Source organism: Oncorhynchus tshawytscha, linkage group LG13, assembly GCF_018296145.1.
Source record: "Oncorhynchus tshawytscha isolate Ot180627B linkage group LG13, Otsh_v2.0, whole genome shotgun sequence".
Taxonomy (NCBI): domain Eukaryota; kingdom Metazoa; phylum Chordata; class Actinopteri; order Salmoniformes; family Salmonidae; genus Oncorhynchus; species Oncorhynchus tshawytscha.
This window is the reverse complement of record NC_056441.1, coordinates 31,633,797-31,646,710: the sequence shown is the minus strand read 5'-3', so window position 1 is coordinate 31,646,710 and position 12,914 is coordinate 31,633,797.

The following is a 12,914-nucleotide window of genomic DNA, read 5'->3' as shown; positions in this document are numbered from 1 at the left end:
GATTTGGACTGGTTTCCCAAAAGCAGAATGACATGAAATGGGTGCGAGTAAGGGAAGCAGAAAAGTTATCCATATGGCCCACCTGGGTACTCTCTACCACCAGTGAGCCTGGTCTTTTACACAAAACTACCAAAAGTCCCACAATATAGACATCTTCTTGTGTTGATCCTGTGTTGCCGTTCCACTGGTGATAACCTAGCTCTACCCAGTTGCATAGGCTCGGGAAACTGTGCGTCTTGAACGAGGTTAAGGACAAGCTTGCTGCTCAGGAGTTACCCACGGGTCTTGACTCCCTCATCGCTTTGACCATCTGCATCGATGGGCGATTGCGGGAACGACAGATGGAGAGGAAATTAGATTTCGCTCGCAAGTCCAGGGATTCCACCTCGCCTCCGAGTCATCCCGGAAGTGCCTGTTGGGGTTCATTCCTTGTTCCTTGTCAATCATAGGCTCATTGGTGAAATCAGCAATTAGACAATATCTTTATGTAAATCAATCAAACCTTTATTAATTACCTCGACAAATAAAATTAGATGATTAACGCTGAATCACCTTTGCCAACTAGTATTTGGGTAATTGTCGCTGAATTACCTATACAAATAAGATTTTAAAAAACAATCATTCACTTCTTTCATCCTATATTGACATCATGCATTTCACCAATAGCACGTTATGTATTTTCTCCAGTCTACAATACGACTATGTCATATTCAAAGCGTATGTATATATTTTAGAGTGAGTGACGTGCCACTTACTTGTTAGAGGGAAACCACACCAGTGAATGCCAATGAATTACAGACTTAGATTAAACAGGTGTCTGCTTACCTTGTTTAATTTGGAGCTCTGGCACCAAACAAACAGAGTTTTTTTGGATATAAAAATCATCTTTATGGAACAAACGGAACATTTGTTGTGTAACTGGGAGTCTCGTAAGTGAAAACATCCGAAGATCATCAAAGGTAAACGATTAATTTGATTGCTTTTCTGATTTTCATGACCGAGATACCTGATGCTAAGTGTACTTAATGTTTTATCGTGCGATCGATAAACTTACACAAACGCTTGGATTGCTTTCGCTGTAAAGCATAATTTCAAAATCTGACACGACAGGTGGATTAACAAAAGGATAAACTGTGTTTTCCTATATTCCACTTGTGATTTCATGAATATAAATATTTGTAGTAATATTTATTGTATGTAGCGCTATGCTAGTCAGCGGTTGTTGGTGACACTTATCCCGATAGGGGGATTGCAGCCATAACAGGTTTTAAATATAACTCTGACTTGTGTGATAAGTTTGTCTCTCCTCATTTGCTAGTAAATAAATTAACCACCACACTATCTTGGAGCGATCCGAGATGGAGGAGGGCTGGAGCTCGAAAATGAAGGCACACTGAGCTAAAAACGCCCGACAGGTGCTCGGCTCTCCATGAACCTCTCAGTGAAAATGCAGAGCGTTAAATTCAAATAAATTACTATAAAAAACAAACTTTCATGAACCACACATGTAAGATACCAAATTAAAGCTACACTTGTTGTGAATCCAGCCAACATGTCAGATTTCAAAAAGGCTTTTCGGCGAAAACAAACAATGCTATTATCTGAGGATAGCACCTCCGTAAACAAAGAGAGAAAAGCATATTTCAACCCTGCAGGCGCGACACATAACGCAGAAATAAAAATCAAATTCATGCCTTACCTTTGACGAGCTTCTTTTGTTGGCACTCCAATATGTCCCATAAACATCACAAATGGTCCTTTTGTTCGATTAATTCCGTCGATATATATCCAAAATGTCCATTATTTGGTGTGTTTGATCCAGAAAAACACCGGTTCCAACTTGCGCAACGTGACTAAAAATATCTTACCGTTACCTGTAAACTTTGCTAAAACATTTCAAACTACTTTTGTAATATGACTTTAGGTATTTGTCAACGTACATAATCAATAAAATTGAAGACGGGATGATCTGTGTTCAATACAGGAGGAAAACAAACTGTAGCTAGCTTACTGGTCACGCGCCTCTATCTAACAGTACACTTGCAACTGGGTACAGGACTTCCTGACGGGCCACTCCTAGGTGGTGAGGGTAGGTATCAACATCTCCACCCCGCTAATCCTCAACACTGGGGCCCCACAAGGTTGCGTTTTGAGCCCTCTCCTGTACTCCCTGTCACCCAAGACTGCGTGGCCATGCACGCCTCTAACTCAATCATCAAGCTTGATTACCAACAACGATAAGACGGCCTACAGGGAGGAAGTGAGGGCTCTCGGAGTGTGGTGTCAGGAAAATAAACTCCCACTCAATGTCAACAAAACAAAGGAGATGATAGTGGACTTCAGGAAACAGCAGAGGGAGTATCCCCCTATCTACATCGACAGGACAGTAGTGGAGAGGGTAGTAAGTTTTAAGTTCATCTGCACAATCGAGAGCATCCTGTCGGGCTGTATCACCGCCTGGTACGGCAACTGCTCCGCCCACAACCGTAAAGCTCTCCAGAGGGTAGGGAGGTCTGCACAACGCATCACCGGGGGCAAACTACCTGCCCCCCAGGACACCTACACCACCCGATGTCACAGGAAGGCCATCAAGATCATCAAGGACAACAACCACCTGAGCCATTGCCTCTTCACCCTGCTATCATCCAGAAGGCGAGGTCAGTACAGGTGCATCAAAGCAGGGACCGAGACTGAAAAACAGCTTCTATCTCAAGGCCATCAGACTGTTAAACAACCACCACTAACATTGAGTGGCTGCTGCCAACATACTGACTTAACTCCAGCCACTTTAATAATGGAAATTGATGTAAAAACTGTGTCACCAGCCACTTTAAACAATGCCACTTAATATAATGTTTACATACCCTACATTACCCATCTCATATGTATATGTATATACTGTACTCTATATCATCTACTGGATCTTTATGTAATACATGTATCACTAGCCACTTTAAACTATGCCACTTTGTTTACATACCCTACATTACTCATCTCATATGTATATACTGTACTCGATACCATCTACTGCGTCTTGCCTATGCCATTCTGTACCATCACTCATTCATATATCTTTAGGTACATATTCTTTATCCCTTTACACTTGTGTGTATAAGGTAGTCGTTTTGGAATTGTTAGGTTAGATTACTCATTGGTTATTACTGCATTGTCGGAACTAGAAGCTCAAGCATTTCGCTACACTCGCATTAACATCTGCTAACCATGTGTATGTGACAAATAACATTTGATTTGATTTGACACTTGAAGTGACCCTTGTTCTGAACTACTTCTTCATTACACAAAGGAAAAACCTCAACCAATTTCTAAAGACTGTTGGCATCCAGTGGAAGCAGTAGGAACTGCAAGAAGGTCCGGTAGAAATCTGGATTCCCAATGAAAAACATTGAAAAGAGAGTGACCTCAAACAAACCAAAAATCTGAATAGTTTGTTCTCAGAGTTTCACCTGCTAAATAAGTTATGTTATACTCACAGACATGATTCAAACAGTTTTAGAAGCTTCAGACTGTTTTCCATCCAAATATAGTAATAATATGCATATCTTATCTTCTGGGGATGAGTAGCAGGCAGTTGAATTTGGGCATGCGTTTCATCCGGACGTGAAAATACTGCCCCCTGTCACCAATAAGTTAAAGAGTTCTGGGGAGGTAAACAGGACTCCCGGGAAGGTGGAGTGGTCGGTGGGCGGCGCTGCTAACTGCTGAGTTACTGAGAGGCGGTGTGGTTACCACCATGGCAGGCTGCCCCCCAGAAAACCAGTGTAATTGCTCCAGCAGCACGTCCAAAGTCCGGTCATGGCGCTCAGCCAACGTTTGGACCCCCTCCATAAGACCACGAAGCAATTCCCCGTGCCTAACAATGGAGGCTCCTTGGGAGGAGATGGCGTTGCGCAGTTGGCCCGGGTCAGCTGGGCCAGTCATGGCCCGTTTGTACTATCAGGTAGGAAGGTAAGACCCAGATGCGGACAACGTCAAATTAACAATGGTTTAACAATAATAATAATAATACAACATGGCCAGGCAATAGACAGGTCAAGGCAGGCAGGGGTCAGTAAACCAGAGGTGGGGCAATGGTACCGGACGGCAGGCAGACTCAGGGTCTGGGTAGGCAGAGGTCAATAATCCAGAGGTGCGGCAAAGGTCGGCAGGCAGGGTCAGGGGTAGGCAGAGAGGTTAGGCAGGAGTCAGGACAGGCAAGGATCTAAACCAGGAGGGTGAGGAAAAAGAGAGACTGGGAAAATCAGGAGCTGAGGCAAAAACACTGGTTGACTTGACAAACAGGACAAACTGGCAACAGACAAACAGAGAACACATGTATAAATACACAGGGGATAATGAGGAAGATGGGCGACACCTGGAGGGGTTGGAGACAATCGCAAAGACAGGTGAAACAGATCAGGATGTGACAACACTGGGTGCAATATGGATCAAGATACATACCTCCATCAAAGTTTAACAACTATTTGGTTGGATGCTGCGTGACCATGTGTGACCATGTGTGACCATGTGACCAAGTTTGAGGTCACTTAGAAATGTCCTTGTTTTTGAAATAACAGCACATTAAAATAACATCAAATTGATCAGAAATACAGTGGAGACATGTTAATGTTGTATATGACTATTGTAGCTGGAAACGGCTGTTTTTTAATGGAATATCTACATAGGCATACAAAGGCCCATTATCAGCAACCATCACTCCTGTGTTCCAATGGCACGTTGTGTTAGCCTTTTACATTATAAACTTGGATTTGCTAATTGATCATTAGAAAACCCTTTTCCCATCATGTTAGCACAGCTGAAAACTGTGGTTCTGATTAAAGAAGCAATAAAACTGGCCTTCTTTACCCTAGTATCTGGAGCATCAGCATTTGTGGGTTCGATTACAGGCTCAAAATGGCTAGAAACACAGAACTTTCTTCTGAAACTCATCAGTCTATTCTTGTTCTGAGAAATGAAGGCGATTCCATGTGAAAAATTGCCAAGAAACTGAAGATCTCATACAACGCTGTGTACTACTCCCTACACAGAACAAACTGAGTGGGAGGCCCAGGTTCACAAATGAGCGAGAGGACAAGTACATTAGTGTCTCTAGTTTGAGAAACAGACGCCTCACAAGTCCTCAACTGTCAGCTTCACTAAATAGTACCCGCAAACAAATCAGAAACTTCTAAAGCCGTGACATAATTTTCTGAACATTTCCAAGCTGTTTAAATGCACAATCAACTTAGTGTATGTAAACGTCTGACCCACTGGAATTGTGATACAGTGAATTATAAGTTAAATAATCTGTCTGTAAACAATTGTTGGAAAAATAACTTGTGTCATGCACCAAATGACTTGTGTCATACCAAAACTGTAGCTGGTTAACAGGAAATTTGTGGAGTGGTTGAAAAACGAGTTTTAATGACTCCAACCTAAGTGTATGTAAACCTCTGACTTCAACTGTATTTATACAGTACTTGTCAAACGTTTGGAGACACCTACTCATTCAAGGCTGTTTCTTTATTTGTACCATTTTATACATTGTATAATAATAGTGAAGTCATCAAAACTTAGAAATAACATATATGGAATCATATAGTAACCAAAAAAGTGTTAAATAAGTCAAAATATATGTTATATTTGAGATTCCTTAAAGTAACCACCCTTTGCCTTGATGACAGTTTCGCACATTCTTGGTATTCTCTCAGCCAGCGTCATGAGGAAGTCACCTGGAATGCATTTCAATTAACAGGTGTGCCTTGTTAAAAGTTCATTTGTGGAATTGCATTCCTTCTTAATGCGTTTGAGCCAGTCAGTTAAGTTGTGACAAGGAAGGAGTGGTATACAGAAGATAGCCCTATTCGGTAAAAGACCAAGTCCATATTATGGCAAGAACAGCTCAACTAAGAAAATAGAAATGACAGTCCATCTTTATTTAAAAACATGAAGGTCAGTCAATGAGGAAAATATCAAGAACTTTTACATTTTCTTCAACTGCAGTCGCACTAGCACTATAATGAAACTGGCTCTCATGAGGACCACCACATGAAAGGAAGACCCAGAGTTACCTCTGCTGCAGAGGATGTACATTAGAGTTACCAGCCTCAGAAATTGCAGCCCAAATAAATGCTTCACAGCGTTCAAGTAACAGATACATCACAACTTCAACTGTTCAGAGGAGACTGTGTTTATCAAAACTTCACGGTCGAAACCACTACTAAAGGACACCAATAAGAAGAAGAGTCTAGCTTGGGCCATGAAAGACGAGCAATGGACATTAGACCGGTGAAAATCTGTCCTTTGGTCTGATGTGTCCAAATTTGAGATATTTGGTTTCAACTGCCGAGTCTTTGTGAGACGCAGAATAGATGAACAGATTATCTCCAGTGTGGGGGTGCTTTGGTGGTGACAGGGTCTGTGATTTATTTATAATTCAAGGCACACTTAACCCGCATTGCTACCACATCATTCTGCAGGGGTGTCTCTGGAGCACCACTCATGAAGTGCTTTACAGCTGAACCTGTAGGAGAGCTTAGGATCAGGGCAATCTTTCACAACAATGCGGGCCACTTGCTGACATAAGTTTTCCATCCTCCCACCCGGTCTGCGTAAACCCTCATCAGCTAAATCCGCTGCTTTGTTGAGCCTGATCCAGTAGACTACCGGATCCTCCCTTAGTTTGGGCTTCGTTGAGTAGAAATCTTCAATTGGGTGACATCATGAAGTGTCACTAAAATAGGAGGATGTTATAGATTAGATTTGAGTTCTGTTTCACATCCAATGACTCGTCACTCCTCAAGCCTATCTTCACTACATCCCTAGCTTTTCCCATCAACCTGCTAATGATCTCTTCTGCTTGATCAGGCACCTCACATCTTGGTTTTTCAAATAGTCTGTTGTCAGATCAACCCACTCTTGTACTGTGTACTTGTCAGAGCTGTCACCTCTGAACACTCTGGGTTCTCTCTCGGACTTGACATGGAATGTCACATGTGGAACTGGTGGAACTTCATGTCTTACTGAATCGGTTGCTGACGTTTCTCTTCGTGGTGTGCTGTGGAACTCAGCACTCGCATCTATGTCTCCTGCTGACGTCAATCTGGCTACTATGGAGTCACCTATCTGCACTCTAAACTGGCCTACCATGTCAATAAGGTGTAGTATGGCATCTGTATTGCTACTGGATGTGGACGTGTGTAAACCTCCTCTCAAAAACAGAGCCATAGGGAAAAAAACATGGCTCTGACCTCACCCCGCACTCCTAACACTATCAGCTAGTGACTGATATAGCCCCACGCCACGATTTTATCACTCACATACATTTTATCACCAATTTTTAAGACTACTCTAATATCTAGGGCCTGTTAACTATCTAATTTTTAGACTTAAATAGATTACATCCTAATATCTCTCTCCGATTATTTGATTTCAGAACCATGGACATCTACCGAAAGAAAACATCACTGACTGCAATGCATCACCACAGCAGAGGAAAGAGGCCATTCTAGGTGGGCCACGAAATGAAGAAATGCTGAAACTGATGCTCAGCAATCAAATTCGATTTGTAAATAAACTAAATTCGTTAAGGCTGGGTCATTGAAAGAAAGCTTATTTTACACTTGTCCAGTGAAACGAGGCCCGCCATGCATTTATGAAAGCACTTGTTTCCAAAACTCAAATAGAATATTAAATGATGTTAAATAAAAGTTTTATTAGTAAAAACTTTGTTTCCTACTGTAGGCAGCTGGCTGCATAGTGATTGCAATATTGCAATCTCCGATGCAGGGGTTAAAGTAAAATGCATTTTTGCCGTGTAAGGGATCTTCTACATGTGCACCACCATTTTCTATGGGCTTAATCATCCAATTACATATAGAATTGGAGCCTATTTCTTTCTATTCAAAAACGTGGTAAGCCTACCTGTTTGACAAACACAATTATGCTATCTATAGATGTCGGTATAACAAAATCCTCCAATACTGTCGCATGCACGCTTTCAATACCCCCGTGTCTGGGAAGGGCTTGGTGTGTTTGGGCTCAAATTGAGTGAGGGTATCCCTATACTGAGACGGTTGAAACTAATGTGCGCTAACATGCGCTAATGTGACTAGAATGACAGGGTTAAAAGGATACATATTGTTAGCTTTATATTTTGAAATAAATACATAAAAAGTATGCAGATTATATAAAGCGTTGTATAACAATGATTAACTCCATGATGCCGTGTGTTAGGAACAAACTTTAAAATTCCCGTGAAAGACTCTGATGCATATGGGGATGTATTCATTCCTCTCTCTGACATTCTGAAGCTGAGCTGCAGCCTATAATATTCAAGGAGAATTGCTATTGCTATTGCTTTTCACTTTCTGAAAAGAGAAGATGTTTGTTTAATCCCAGGCAGCTTTTAGGGAAGCACTTCTGTTGTGTGGGTTATGCAATGGAGGAGTAGCCAGCAGTTGAAGCTGACATTTTTCTGCTTCGGTAGAGTGTCTGTCCAGGTGGAAAGGTAACTTTTGATATTGCCATGCTTAGATTAAATAAGGATGTCTAAGATTGAATTATTTGCAAAGAACTGTTGCAAACAAGACACCGGTTAGACATTGGAGAAATATGGTAAGAATGCCTATTTCTCTGTGCATTCTTCCCTGAAACTTTTATTTAATTATCCACCTTTCTTTGGAGACTTTTTCAGCCCACAATTTTCTTTTGATAGTAAGATGTTTTTCCCCAATCAATGCACACAGAAATATAAAAGACAATTTAATAGAGACATTGGTGATTTTATCAATGTAATCAGATTTAAAATATTAGGCAATGTTACTGACATTCAACTGATTATATACCATACTAACCAGATGTGTTAACATTTGTTTAATTTGTAGCATCGGCATATGGATTGGGCTGCTATTATGTTCATATTTTTAGCTGAGAATATTTTTTGTCCTATGCCAACCCTATTGCCGACCGACCCCTGCTGGACACAGTTTAACAGGGATAGGGGGTAGCTTGTTTTTTGTCTTGCCTAGGGTGGCAGAACGTCAGGGCCGGCCCATCAAGATATCATTATGTGTTAGACAGTTGGCCCTCGGAGACAGGTCCTACTACTAATGCTTCCTGTCCATGTATTTTTGTTGGATTTTCAGGCTAAGTAGTCTGCAGTTGATTACCCTTACATATTGGTAAAGGGTAACTCTATAGTAGTGGACCTCAAGTAATAGTCCTAGCTACAGCATGTTGCACACTAGGTGATTCACATGATTTCATTATGTCTCATTGCTTTGTCTCGTGCCATCTTTGACCATTCATATTCAATCAGCAGGACCCTTCTTCATCACAACACAACTATTTGAAATCGCCTTACTAAACTATATCCTATTCTACAGCATATGCTCGCAGCCCTCAGACAAGGCAGTTTCCCTCCACATTACCATTTTCTCAAGCTGTCTTCTTACTGATTTTACATGGCTTTCTTCTAATGGCGTGTGCAAAACTCCTATCACTTTTATTCCTTCATATCACATAGGTTTTTCTGATCTGGTCTTTTCACCCTAATCACTATAGCCTCACTCTTAAGCGTGCTAAATCGTGGCATTCTAAATCATGTTACTTATACACAATACTCTATGCCAGGTATTCCCAAACGCAATGCCATTGGGGGTACGCCAAATAAAAATGTGATTCACATAAAAATATATATTATTATAATTCCTTTTCCTTCACATTTTCAAACAGTCCATTTATATTTTCCAACTGGGCTATACATTTGGGTGAGGTTTTTTTTCTCATCAGAGTAGTGTCACGACTCCTACCGAAGGTGGCTCCCCTTCCCTTTCGGGTGGCGATCGTCAGTCGTCGTCGCCGGCCTACTAGTTGCCACTGATTCTTTCCTCCCCCTCCTTGTCTGTTTATTGGTTACACCTGTTATGTATTGTGGTGATTAGTTGGGCTTTATTAGCCAGCCGGCCCACCTGTTTGTGTGACATTTGTGCAGGTTTGAGACGAGCGTGTCTTTTCCTGTTCGTGGGTTTTTCTGGACTGTTTTAGTCCACATGTTTGAGGCATTTGTTTTTGTGAGCGCCCAGTGTTTCGTGGGGTGGCCTATGTTCGCCGTGTGTCCATTAAAGAGCACTACCTTGAACTCTCTGTTTCCTGCGCCTGAATTCGCACCCACTACACCCAGATCGTTACAAGTAGCCTTGTTTCACTGGCAAAAATCTAGTGTTCAGTGAAATAACAACACAATGTCAAATACAGGTAGCCTAGATAAATAATTAACATCCAATCAAATTAACCGTTACTCTCTCGTGGGAATTACACCGTATGTAGCCAAACGTAGCTGCTGCTCATGTTGGTATCTGTACTGATGGCGCAAAAGCCATGACAGGGATGCATAGTGGAGTGGTAACGCACATGCAAGCAGTTGCTCCCGACGCCACTTGGGTACACTGCAGCATCCACCAAGAGGCTCTTGCTGCCAAGGGAATGCCTGGTAGCTTGAAAGATGTTTTGGGCACTACAGTGAAAATGGTTAACTTTGTTAAAGCAAGGCCACTGAACTCTTGTGTATTTTCTGCAATATACAATGATATGGGCATGTAACATTTTTACAACCTACAGAAGTGCTCTGGTTATCAAGGGGCAAAGTATTGACACTTTTTTTAAAATTGAGAGACGAGCTTAAGGTTTTCTTTACTAACCATAGTGTTCACTTGTCTGACCGCTTGCATGATGATGAGTTTCTCACACGACTGGCCTATCTGGGTCATGTTTTTCTCTCGCCTGAATGATCTGAATCGAGGATTACAGGGACTCTCCGCAACTATATTCAATGTGCGGGACAAAATTGAGGCTATGATGTTTGTGGAAAATGATTTAAGACTGAGACTCTCTCCAATACAACCCAACATTGCAGACTTATGTGCATCCTTTCAAGCACACCTTCCTGGTGAGTTATTCATAATTTTCGATGAACAAATAAGTTTTATACAGTATATAAAATGGTTAAATAAAGAGCAAAAGTATTGATTATTATTATATTATTATTTGTGCCCTGGTCCCATAAGAGCTCTTTGTCACTTCCAACGAGCTGGGTTGTGACACTCATTCTTATGTTTAATAAATCTATCGTATAGTGTGTGTGGCAGAATTACAATGATGGCAAAAAAACAACATTTGAGAGTGCGCTGAACATGGTGCTAGAGAGGGTACGCAGCTGGAGGTTGAATGTTTGAAGAGGGTACGCAGCTGGAGGTTGAATGTTTGAAGGGGTACGGGACTATAAAAAGTATGTTAATACAGTGCTTTTAAAAAGTATTCATACCCCTTGACTTACAGCATTTCATTTTTTTTTGTGTTACAGCCTGAATATTTTTTTTTGAATTCATCCATCTGCACAAAATACCACAAAATGACAAAGTGAAAACATTTTTTTGGAACTTTGGCAAATTTATTGAAAATGAAATAGTCAATACATATTAGAATCACTTATGGCAGCAAATCTTGCTGTAAGATCTTTGCACACCTGGATGGTACGATATTTGTGAGTTATTCTTGTTTTAATTCTTCAAGCTCTGTCAAGGTGGATGTTGATCAATGCTAGACAGCCATTTTCAAGTCTTGCCATAGATTTTCAAGCCGATTTAAGTCAAAACTGTCACTCTGGAACATTCAATGTCATCTTGATAAGCAACTCCAGTGTATATTTGGTCTTGTAATTTAGGTTTTTGTTGTGCTGAAAGGTGTATTTGTCTCCCATTTTGCCCGTGCTTAGCTCTTGTCCTTTTTGATGACAAGCATACCTATAACATGATGCAGCCACAACCATGCTTGAAAATATGAATAGCGGTTCTTAGTCATGTGTGGTGTTGGAATTGCCCCAAACATAACACTTTGTATTCAGGACATTAAGTTAATTTCTTTGCCACATTTTTTGTAGTTTTACTTTAGTGCCTTATTGCAACCAGGATGCATATTGTCACCATTGGCCTCATGGTGAAATCTCATGAGTTTCCTTCCTCTCCGGCAACTGAGTTAGGAAGGATGCATGTAATTTCAGTGACTGGGTGTATTGATACACCATACAAAGTGTACTTAATAACTTCATCATGCTCAAAGGGATATTCAATGTCTGCTTTTTTATTTTATTTCTACCCATTTACCAATACTAAGTGCCCTTCCTTGCTGGAAAACCTCCCTGGTCTTTGTGGTTGAATATATGTTTTAAATTCCCTGCTCGACTGAGGGACCTTAGAGAAAATTGTATGTGTGGGGTACAGAGATTAAGTAATCACTCAAAAATAATGTTAGTCATGTCATGGAAAAATACAGTCAATCATATATCTCAAATACCGGAGCCTGTGAGATCAAAGAGACTTTTATTACAACATAATAAATTCTGAGCTGGTTTATGAAATCAACTATTTTCCAGTCTTGGCACATACCTCTTATACATTTTTCCTCCTTACGTCACACTCATAGTAACTCCTCTTATTGACTCATCCCCTCTGGTATTTAACCACCATCGTCTTATTGCCTTGCACTCATTTTTGTTTGGTTTCATATTTGGGCATGGAAACTGTAGTGCCTCAGCAATAGTTTAAAAAAAGACAGACATGTTCTCGCCTTAAGACAGGTGCATGCATGTGGGGCCATAGCAACAGTCCTTGGCACTCTGGAAAAGACGCAAGAGGTGTAACCATAGCAAAAGTACATAGTAGGCCATAACACAGTTACAGGAATAACCAGTCATGTCCAACCCCAGACAGGTGCATGTCTAATGGCACATATAAAGTGCAACCATCTTACTAGCTCTTCTGCAATTAATAATGAACACATCGTCTGGAAATATCTCAATAGTCACGATTATTGTGCACATAGTGAGTCCATGCAATTTATTATGTGACTTGTTAAGCAAA